This window comes from Sus scrofa, chromosome 18 (genome assembly GCF_054392235.1).
Source record: "Sus scrofa isolate SSC_HxYL_T2T_F1_AM1 chromosome 18, Sscrofa_HxYL_maternal_Yorkshire_Landrace_v2.0, whole genome shotgun sequence".
Classification (NCBI taxonomy): Eukaryota; Metazoa; Chordata; class Mammalia; order Artiodactyla; family Suidae; genus Sus; species Sus scrofa.
In genome coordinates, this window is record NC_139400.1 from 60,252,810 (window position 1) to 60,264,834 (window position 12,025).

The window sequence follows — 12,025 nt, forward strand, 5'->3', positions numbered from 1 at the left end:
GTAAAAGCCCGGATACCGAGTTGTGCGTATTTCCTCCTCCAGGGGCGGACTCAGTAAAGCCTATTCCTTAAGGACACCTTGTCCTTGACTCAGGCCGCCTGTCACAGGCACACTCTGCAGTTTGAGGGTTACGTCAGGCTGAAGTCATGGCCCAAGCATGCTGCTGAGTCCATTCTTTTATAACACAAGGAGTGGCTTATTATCACATTGCCCACAGCGAAATCATCCGTTTTATATGTTAGGGTGATAACTCCCAACACTTCCTTAAAGCTTTATACAGCCCTTTCCCTTTTGAAACAAGAGAGTCTTTGTTGTGTATTAAATGCTTACCCCTTGCCACACGTTGTGCTATATTGACTCCAAGACAAGTGACACAGTTCCTCCTGGCAGGTAAAGAGTCTTCTTAGGAAAACCTAACACATAAAACAGAACAAGAGTTCACTCATAGCTGAATTTTAAGAATAGTTTTGATTTTTATCAAGGACTCTCTTAGTCATTGAAGATTTATAATCTATAAACCAGAAGTATCAGAACTATTATCGGGTGGGGGAAGAGGCAGACATGTAAAAATTCTGTTTAAGAAGCCGTTACGGATCCTCTTTTTATTTAGGAAACTCTGGTAGTCCCTCTGATGCACCTGATTATGCCCCCAAGATACTCCCAAGTTTAGGAGGATAAATAAGAACCACTCAAAACCGTCTTGCCTTTTACAGATTACACTTTTATGCCTTTTGTGACATTAGGTCCATTATTCTTCCTAACAGTACTGTCTGGGCTTTACAACCAGGGTGGTGAAGTCCTAGAGAGATTAATGGAGAGCGGGGTAGGTATTCAGCCTCCCCGCTATGTTTCTGCTTTGTCTTTGGAGGGATGCTGGGCGAGGATTAGATAAGCTATGGAGAGTGACACCAGGGACTGTGTGTGTGGGACCTTTAGCATATATCCTGTATTGGCCTTTGAGTCACTTTGCTAGGATAAAATGGCAAAGCAAACCATTTTGTAGTTTGATAATACTGAAGACAGCAGGCATGTGCATAAATAACATGCATCAGACATTGTATTCACCGACTCTTCTGGTTGGTTCTGCGACCACTTAGTAATTTAAGCATGCTTACCTAATGCAGAAGATCTGTAAATACAATTAAGTATAAAGATCCAGAAAAAGGTAATTTTCTCTGCCTTTCATCATCCAGAAGGAGTCATTGTGAGCATTTTGGTTTATTTCCTCAAGTTATTTTTTATCCATAAAAAATAAATCCCATTTGATTAAGACCATGCAGCATATATATAATTGAATTCTGTAATATTTTATGGAAGTACTTTCCCCCTCACAGTAAAAACTTAATATTTCTTGAGCATTTACTATATTTTTGGCACAGAGTTAATACATAATTATTTTATATTTTAAAAATATATTTTAGGAGTTCCCATTATGGCTCAGCGGTTAATGAACCCGACTAGTGTCCATGAGGATGTGGGTTTGATCCCTGCCCTCACTTGGTAGGTTAAAGATCTGGCATTGCCATGAGCTGTGGTGTAGGTCACAGACACAGCTCCTATCTGGCGTTGCTGTGGCTCTGGTGTAGGCCGGCAGCTACAGCTCAGATTTAGCTCCTTGCCTAGGAGCCTCCATATGCCCCGGGTGTGGCCCTCAACATTTTTTTAAAAATTTTTTTGCATTTTAAAAATGTGTTCTGGAATTCCTATTGTGGCTTGGCGGCAATGAACCCGACTAGTATCCGTGAGTATGCGAGTTAGATCCCTGGCCTCACTCAGTGGGTTAGGTATGTAGTGTTGCTGTGGCTGTGGTGTAGGCCCACAGCTATAGCTTTGATTTGACCCCTAGCCTGGGAACCTCCACATGCTGTACCACAGCCCTAAAAAGCGAAAAAACAAAAACAAACCCAAACCAAACCAACCAAACAAAGAAATATGTACTATCTGATGCATGCAAGAGAATGTATGTGTCACATATGTAAGTTATGGATTTTGTGAACGGATGACCCAATGTAAGAACAGCATGAGAACCAATGCTGTTGAAGAATGGCAAATATGCCATTTTGGCGTAGGGATGATTTTGACCTAAAAGCACTTGAAAAATGGCAGGTGCAAGAAGGATGCCATGACTGACTGGCCCTCCCCTTTTCTTCCTGAAAGCAGCAGAGAAAACTCACCTGGGAAAGATGCTGTCCCTATACCAGGAACAAACAGTCTTAGCGCTGGAGCAAGAATGAGAGTGAATATTCTGTAGAAACAAATCTTGTTAAAATAACTCCTATCTGCCTTTAGTCTTGCTGTGTCTCTTTCCCTCAGTTGCTTCCCCTTTATCACATAATAAATAAGTGCTTAGGTTTTGCCAGTTCTTTGGGTCTTGATTTTTCGTGTGGAGACTTACATGTACGTGTAAAAATAAAGTGTGTGCTTTTCTCTTGTTAATCTGTCCTAAATAAGCTTAATTCTCAGGCCCAACTGCAGATCCTAAGAGGGTCGAGGTTGAGTCTTACCTGTACTACCATTCTACCCTCTGACCTCCTCAGAAATACTACTGTCTTCAATTTTGTTGACCATTTCTTTGCTTTTTTAAAATAAGCTTTAAAAATCACAAATTCGGGTATCCCTAAGAAATTTATTGCTTGGTTTTGCTTGTTTTTGAGATTTTATAAAAACAATGTTGTGAATTCTTCCTTTTTAAAAAATACTCATGTTTCTACATGTTGCCTTTAATGGGAGCTCATTCATTTTTATTATTAATATTCCTTTGTGCTAATGTACCATCGTGTGTTTATTTATTTGCTTTCCTATGAGCATTTGAATTGTTTCCAGTTTATTTTGTTTTTTTTTTGAACGATACTGTTACTATTGGGTTTTAGGATATGTGAATGCTGAGTTTTACAAGATATCCAAAGTTGTGATTCAAAGTGGTTCCATCGGTTTCCATTCCATCAGCAGTATGTGAGTGTTCCCAATGGTTTGCATCCTTGTCAACATTTGGCATTTTCATGTTTCTTGATTTTTGCCATTCTTAGGGGTATACAATGTTATTTCCCTGAAAACTAATGAGATGAAACACTTTTTCATGTGCTTACCGCCGTAAGTCTTCTGTGAAATATCTGTTTATATTTCTTGCTCATTCTTTTCTTTTGGGTTGCTTGTTCTCTCTTGTTGGTCTGTAGGATTTATTTATTTATATGTTCTGGATACAATTTCTTAGGTAGCTATGGGTATAAGAGTTATTTTCTTCCAATTTGAACATTCTTGTATAAGCTGGATTTCTGTTTTCAGCTCTTTTAAATATATATACCTAGGAGTGTAGTTGCTGGGTCGTATGGTAACTCTGTGTTTTCCACAGCAAGGGCACCACTTTATGTGCCCACTAGCGGTGTATGAGAGTTTCAGTTTCTGCACAGCCTTACCAACCCTTGTTGTCTTTTTTGAAATGTATTTGACATATAACATTCTATAAATTTAAGATGTACAACAATCAATTTGATATGTTTATGTTGTAATACAATTGCCGTTGTAGCAATGATTAGCACTTTGTCATGTCATATAATTTTTTTATTTTATTTTGTCTTTTTAGGGCCACACCATGGCACGTGGACATTCCCAGATTAGGGGTCAAATTGGGGTTGTAGCTGCTGGCCTACAGCACAGCCATAGCAATGCCAGATCCAAGCCGCGTCGCGTCCGCAACCTACACCGCAGCTCGTGGCAACGCCAGATCCTTAACCCACTGAGTGAGGCCAGGGTTTGAACCTGAGTCCTCATGGATACAAGTCAGATTCGTTTTGCTGAGGCACGATGGGAACTCCTAATTATAATTTCTTGATGTGGTTGAAATAGTTAAGGTCTTGTCTATCAGTGAGTTTGACGATTATTTAGTACAGTAGTATTGCTTCTGTTCACGATACTGGGCATCAGCTCTCCGGGCCTTATTTGCCACTTGCTACAAGTTTGGAGCCTTTCTGATCTGTTCTCTAATCCCCAGTCCCCTGGGAACCACCAGTTTACTCTGTTTTTATGAGTTTGCCCTTTTTTGGATTCTACATGTAAGTAACGTCATACAGTATTTGTCTTATTTATCTTTTTCTGTCTGGTGTATCTTAGCTCAAGGTCTACCCATGTTGTCACAAATGGCAGAGTATCCTTTCTCACGATCGCATAGTACTCCACTGAGTGTGAGTCTGTGTGTCAAGTGTATATCTTCTGTATCCACTCGTCTGCTGACACACACTCAGGTTGTTTTCCTATCTTGGATATAGTGAACGATAATACAGCAAGCGTGGAAGTGCATGTATCTCTTCGGTGGCTTCATTTCATTAGAGATACTCCCAGAAGTGGAATTGCTGGATCTTATGGTACATTCATTTTCATTTTCTGAGGAAATTGGATGTTGTTTTCTGTAGTGGCCAAACCAACTTAACATTCCCAGCAGCAGTGTACAGGGCTTCCTTTTTCTTCACATGCTCGCCAGCACTTACCTCTTTTCCTCTTGATGATAGCAGTTCTGACAGGTGTGAGGTGGTATCTCAGTGTGGTTTTGATTTGCATTTCCCTAATTGTTAGTAATGTTGAGTGTCTTTTTTTTATCTGTTTATGTATCTTCTAATGTATCTACATGTCTTTAGAAAAATGTCTGTTTAGTTCCTCTGCTCATTTTTTAAATTGGATTTTTTGTGGGTTATTTCGTTTTTTTCCCTTTTGGTTACTGAATTGTGTCCTCTGCACATAATGGCATTTTTGCTTCTTCGTTTCTGATTTGGATGCCTTTTATTTCTTTTTCTTGCTGAATTGCTCTGGTGAGGTCCCTAGTACTTCATGGAATAGGACTAGTATTAGTGGACATCCTTGTCTTGTTGCTGATCTTAGAGGGAAAGCTTTCAGGTTCTCACTGTTTAGTATGATGTTAGCTGTGGGTTTGTTTTTTAATTTAAATTTAAAATTTTATGTTTTAAATTAAAGTGTAGTTGATTTACAGTGTTGTGCAAATACCTGCTGTACAGCAAAGTGACTCAGTCATATATTTATTTATACTTTTGAATATTTTTTTCCATCATGGTCTGTTCCAGGAGGTTGGAAATAGTTCCTTGTGCTATGCAGTAGGACCTCGTTGTTTATCTATTCTAGACGTAGCAGTTTGCATCTACGAACCCCAAACTCCCAGTCCTTCCTACTTTCTCCCTACTCCCCCTTAGCAACCACAAGTCTGTTCTTTATGTCTATGAGTCTGTTTCTGTTTCGTAGATAGATTCGTTTGTGCCATATTTTAGATTCCATATATAAGTGATATATGGTATTTGTCTTTTTCTTTCGGATTTACTTCACTTAGTATGATAATGTCTAGTTGCACCACTTAGTATGATAATGTCTAGTTGCATCGGGTTTGTTATTTATGGGCTTTATCATGTGATATGTGTTCCTTCTATATCCAGCCTGCTGAGGGGTTTTTGTTTTTGCTTTTTAGGGCTGCACCCATGGCAGAGGGAAGTTCCCAGACTGGGGGTTGAATCTGCTGTAGCTGCCAGCCTACACCACAGCCGTAGCAACTTGGGATCCCAGCCACATATGTGGCCTTTATCACAGCTCACGGCAACGCTGGATCCTTTACCCACTGAGCGAGGCCAGGGGTTGAACCTGCATCCTCATGGATACCAGTTGGGTTCTTAACCCACTGAACCATGTCAGCAACTCCTGCTGGGGTTTTTTATCATGAAAGGATGTTGTGTTTTGTCGAATGCTTTTCTGCATCTATTGAGATGCTCTATGATTTTTAGTTTTCATCTACTAATGTGATGTATTACGTTTATTGATTTTGTGAATGGCGAACCATCCTTTCATTCCAGGGATAAATGCAGCTTGGTCATGGTGTGTAATCTATTTAGTGTGTTCTTAAATTCAGTTTGCTAATATTTTGTTGAGAATTTTTGCATTTACATTTATCAGAGATATTGGTCTAGAGTTTTCTGTTTTTGTAGTGTCCATATCAGACCTTGGATTCAGAGTGATGCTGGCCTCGTAGAATGAGTTTGTATATGTTTCCTCCTTTTCAGTTTTTTTGGAATAGTTTGAGAAGGATTGGTATTAATTTTTCTTTAGATGTTTGATAGAATTTGCCAGTGAAGCCCTCTGGTCCTGGGTTTACTGTGTTGGGAAGTTTTTGATTCATTCTCTTTACTCTTGTTGGCTCTATTCAGATTTTCTCTTTCTGATTCATTCTTAGTAAGCATGTATTTCTAAGGAACTTTTATTTTTTTTTATGATTTTTATTTTTTCCATCATGGTTGATTTGCCATGTTCTGTCAGTTTCTACTATACAGCAAAGTGACCCAATCATACATATATACATACTTCTCACAGTATTCTCCATCATGTTCCATCACAAGTGACTACAGTTCCCTGTGCTACACAGCAGGATCTCATTGCTTATCCACTCCAAATACAGTAGTTTGCTTCTATTTACCCCAGACTCCCAGTCCGCCCCACTTCCTCCCTCTCCTCCGAGGAAATTTTATTTCTTCTAGGTTATCTAATTTGGAGGCATAAACTTATTCATAACAGTCTTTATGATCCTCTGTATCTCTACAGTTTCAGTGTAATGTCTTCTCTTTCATTTCTCTTCCTTCCTTCCTTTCTCTTTCTTTCTTTCTTTCTTTCTCTCTCTTTCTCTCTCTCTCTCTCTCTCTTCCTTCCTTCCGCATCTGTGGCATACACAAGTTCCCGGTCTAGAGATCAAAGTCTTGCCTCAGCAGTGACTAGTGCCATGTAGTGACAGTGCTGGATCCTTAACCCACTGAGACACAGGGGACGTCTTCATTTCTAATTTTGTTGGTGACTACTCTGTCTCTTTTTAGTTAGTCTGGCTAAAGGTTTTTCAATTTTATTTATCTTTTCAAGAAACTGCCTAATTTGTTGAACCTTTCTGTTTTTCATTTCTCCTCTGTTATTTCCTTCCTTCTGCTAATATTGGACTTAGTTTGCTCTTCTTTTTGTAATTCCTTGAAGTATAAAGTTAGGTTGTTTATTTGAGATCTTTTTTTTAAATGTAGGTATTTACTGTCACAAACTTTTTCTTAGAACTGCTTTTGCTGCATCCCATAATTTATGTTGTGTTTCTTTTTTTTTGTTTATTTCAAGATAATTTTTTATTTCTTCTTTGAACCATTGGTTGTGCAGGAGTGTGTTGTTGAATTTCCACATGTTTGTGAATTTTCCAGTTCCAGAATTTTATTCTAATTCATAGAATTGTGGTCAGATTGGTATGGTTTCAGTCCTTTTAAATATGGTAAGAATTGTTTTGTGACCTAACGTATGATCTATCCTTGAGATTGTTCCATGCACAAACAAGAAGATATATTCTGTAGCTGTTGGGTAGAATGTTCTGTATATGTCTGTTAGGTCCATTTGGTGTAAAGTATAGTCAGGTTTTGTATTTCCAGATTAATTTACTGTCTGGATCATCTATTCAGTATAAATTGGGAGGATAAAGTCCCTTACAATTATTTTATTGTCTACATTCTCCTTCAGAGCTGTTCATTTGCTTTACATGCAAGGTGTTCCAATGTTGGTTGCATGTATGTGTGTGCAATTGTTAAGTCTTTGGGGTTTTTGTTTGTTTCTGGCTACACCCCTGGCATGTGGAAGTTCCTGGATCAGGGATTGAATTGCACCACAGTGGTAACCTGAGCCACTGCAGTGACAATGCCAGATCCTCGACCTGCTGCACCGCAAGCGAAATCTAACAATTGTTAAGTCTTTGTGATTAAATGATTCCTATATAGTGATTTTTGTTTCTTGCTAATAGACTTAAGCCCATTTTGTGTGAGGTAAGTATAGCTTTCTCTGTTCTCTTTTGATTTCTGTTTGTGTGCATCATCTTTCCATCCCTTCACAGTGAACCTATGTGTGTCCTTAAAGCTCAGGTGAGTCTCTTAGAAGCAATACGCAGTTGGGTCCTTTTTTTTTTTTTAAATGCATATAGTCACTCTTTTCTTTTGGTTGGAGAATTTAATCCATATACATTTAGAATAATTATTTGTAGATAATAATTACATAATAATGCCATCTTACTACCTTTTTTTCTGGATATTTTGTTGTTCCTTTCTGCCTTTCTTCCTCTCTCGCTCGGCTCTCTTCTTTGTCAGAGGATTATTATTATTATTATTATTATTATTATTATTTGTCTTTTTAGGGCCACACCCATGGCACATGGAGGTTCCCAGGCTAGGGGTCCAATAGGAGCTACAGCTGCTGGCCTACGCCACAGCAACGCCAGATCCACGCCACGTCTGTGACCCACACCACAGCTCACGGCAATGCAGGATCCTTAACCCACGAGCAAGGCCAGGGGTCAAACACACAACCTTATGGTTCCTATTCAGATTTGTTTCTGCTGCACATGACGGGAACTCCCAGTTAGTGGGTTATTTTTAATGGTGGTACACTTTAGCTATCTTTTTTTTTTTTTTTTTTTTTTGCTTTGTAGGGCCACACCCGCGGCATATGGAAGTTCACAGGCCAGGGGTTTAATTGGAGCTACAGCTGCTGGCCTGTGCCATAGCTACAGCAATGTGGCATCTGAGCCATGTCTGCAACCTACACCATAGCTCACAGCAATGTTGGATCCTCAACCCATTGAATGAGGCCAGGGATCAAACCCGCATCCTCAGGGATTGAACCTGCATCCTCATACTAGTCAGATTTGTTTCCGCTGTACCACAATGGGGACTATTCCTTTTTTTTTTTTTTTTTTTTTAAATCTTTTCTGTATCTTTGTAGGTTTTTGCTTTGTAATATCCATGAGCTTTTGTAATAAATCTTATAGGTACAATAGTCTATTTTAAAGGTACTGCAATCTTAACATCAATCACATACAGCAAAACTACCCTTTTGTCTTTTTTTTTTTTTTTTTTTTTTTGCCATTTCTTTGGGCCGCTCCCGCGGCATATGGAGGTTCCCAGGCTAGGGGTCTAATCGGAGCTGTAGCCACCGGCCTACACCAGAGCCACAGCAACGCGGGATCCGAACCGTGTCTGCCACCTACACCACAGCTCACAGCAACGCCAGATCCTTAACCCACTGAGCAAGGGCAGGGACCGAACCCGCAACCTCATGGTTCCTCGTTGGATTTGTTAACCACTGCGCCACGACGGGAACTCCCCAAAACTACCCTTTTACTCCCTGAACTCTTTACGTTTTCGTTGTCACAGTTTACATCTTATATTGTATATTCATTATCAAATTATTACAGGTACGGTTATTTTTAATACTTCTGTTCTTTAACCTTTATACTAGAGTTAATTAATATATGAATATATAACAGTCTTAGAGTTTTCTGAATTTGACTGCTTAACTTTGCAGTGTGTTTCATGTTTTCGTGTGCTTTCATTTGTGCTGTAGTGTTCTTTTTAGCTCGAGGGATCGCAAAAACGTTTTTGGTAAAGCGCGTCTAGTGACGATGTACTCCCTCGGGCTTTTTTTGGTCTGGGAACATTTTTCCCCTCTCCTTCATTTCTTCAGGACAACTTGGTTAGATAAAGGATTTTTGGTTGTCATTTTTTTCTTTTGGCATTAGAATATATCATCCTACTTTCTCCCAGCTGGTAAGGTTTCTGTTTAGAAAGCCGCTGATAGCCTATGGGGGTTCCCTTGTAGGGAACAAGCTTCTTTTCTCTTATTGCCCTTGAGATTCTCTCTTTGTCTCTTAATTTTCAAAGTTATATTATTATGTGTCTTGGAGAAGGTATCTTTGAGTAGAGTTGTTTAGAGATTTATGAGCTTCAGGAACTTGGATGTCCAAGTCCCTCCCCATTTGGAAAGTTCTCTGCCATTATGTCTTTAAGCAAAGCTTTCTGCCCTTTCTCTGGCTTTTCTTCTGAAACTCTTGGAATATATCATTTATTTCTTCTAATGGGGCCCCGTATGCTTCATAGACTTTCTTTATGCCATTTCATTTTTTTGTTCCTCGGATTGGATAATTTCCATGACCTTGGAGCTCATTGACTCTTTCTCCTGTTTGATATCGTCTGCTGTTGAAGTTCTCTGTTGAATTCTTCAGCCCCAAAATGTGTTTGGCTTTTTTTTTAATGTTTTTTTAAAGTTAAAAAAAATTTATTTCTGTTACACTTTTCATTTTCTTATTTTCCCATTTTCCTTAAATAGTTTATCTGAGTTCTCTTGTAGCTCTCTGACCATCTTCATAACAATTTTTTGGAATTCCTTGTCAGGTAATTTGTGTTTCTTCCTTTTCGAGGGGTTAGTTGCTGGAATTTTGCTATAATTCTTTTATGGTGTCATATTTCCCCTTGTTTCTCTGTGATTACTGTAGCCTTTCACAGTATCTGTGTATTTGAAGAAGCAGTCACTTCTAGGCCTGATGGACTGACTTCGCTAAGGAAGGACCTTCACCTGCAGATGGGGGCACACTAGAGTGTGCTGTCAGTCTGGGTCTAGTGGTGTAGGGTGCCAAGTGCAGGGGCACGTGGCACCTCTAGGCCCTGCGGTTGGTGGTATCTTGTCAGTTCAAACGGCAGGAGTCCACTACATCAGCGACCATGTGATGGTTGGCGAGAGCTGGAGTGGGTCCACAGTGAAATTCAGTCCAAGGGCTGCTGAATTCCTCAGTGGTGCCCGTAGCTCCAGCAGCGAGGTATCAGGACAGGTGGGCGGGGGGTGAAGTTGGTGGTGTGCACATGCTTGGCTGTGAGGACTGTCTGCAGGTGTCTATGTGGGCAGGATTGGCTGCAGATACATGCATGATGACAAGGTCAGAGGTGCAGTAGCAGCAGGGTCTGGGGCCTACTCTAGGAGACTTGACTGTTCGAGCTTACTAGTGAGTTTTCAGAAGTAGCCATAGGGACGTGCATGGCTTTGGGAGCTGGTCTCTGGAATTAAGGCCTACAGGTGCGGGGGTGTGAGTGCTGGGGCACATGTGACATACAGGCCAGTGACAGGAGCTGAGGCCTGCTCTGGGTGCCTGAGCAGCTGTGGTTGCCCGGGCCGTCACCATACACTTGTGTAGCTTCAGGGGCTTACTGTGGGCATGTGTGGCGCATTGGAGGCCTGCGATGGGAGTCGGGGCCGGTGGCCCTCAGCAGCTAGCTGCCAGCACTTACAGCTGTGTAGACCAGTGACAGGAGTCGGAGCCTTAGCTGGGCCCATGAGCAGCCATGCGGGCCTTAGCCGTTGGTGTGCCCATGTGTGGCTACAAGGACTGGCCCTAGGGGCCGGCATAGCAGTGGGGGTCAGCTGCAAGGGCCTGTGCTGGTGTCTTGCTTGCACTGAGGAGGGGAGCCGGGGAGGGAATGGGGAAGGACTCGGGCCCTGTGTCTGTGAGCGGGGAGACTGTGGGCGAAAGTGTCAGCAGTGAAATCTGCAGGAGGTCCAGGGCGCCTGTGCCGGCTGTTGGTTTCATCGGCGCTGAAGCAGTCTGCTGGGGTCCGAAACGAGGTCCTCAGTGATGACGGCTGCGGGTCTGTAGTGTCCACAGGCCTGTTGTCTTCCTCAGAGGTGAACACTGCCCGCATAGTGTGCAGAGCAGCCCGCTGGGGACTGTGTTAGTTCCGCCCCGTGGCGGATGTCGGTGGCCCCAGCCCTTCTTCCTGTTCCTGCCTCTCTGTACACGTCAGCTTTGCTGGTCGTAGTGGGGTGAGACTGCACCGTTTCTGTGTGCAGTGCCCTGAAAGGCTGGGGAGGCTAGTCGCTCACCCACTTTCCATTTCCTGGCAAGGAGCGCTCCTTCCCCTGGGCGAGTTCCCTCTTGGCACTGGGTAGTGCTGCCCTGGGGGGTGGGTTGGTGCAGGTAGAATGAAACTTCTTTCTTACCTTTTTGTGGGGTTATTCTCAGGCTTCTTCATCCACTATGTTGCTGATGCTTCTTTTTTTAAAATAGTTATTTCCCCAGTAGAATTTTTTTCTACTGGACAGCATGGTGATCCAGTTACACATACACGTACACATTCTATTTTTTTATTTTCAATTCATTTGTTTATTTTGCTGATGCGTCTTAAGTGGATTCCAGAGCTCTCCA

General features: G+C 41.4%; 1 protein-coding gene across 22 annotated transcripts in view; it reads left to right on the forward strand.

Moving 5' to 3' along the window:
• The window catches only part of COA1 (cytochrome c oxidase assembly factor 1), a 123,881-nt gene that overhangs the window by 71,833 nt on the left and 40,023 nt on the right, over positions 1–12,025 (forward strand). The window lies entirely within an intron of this gene.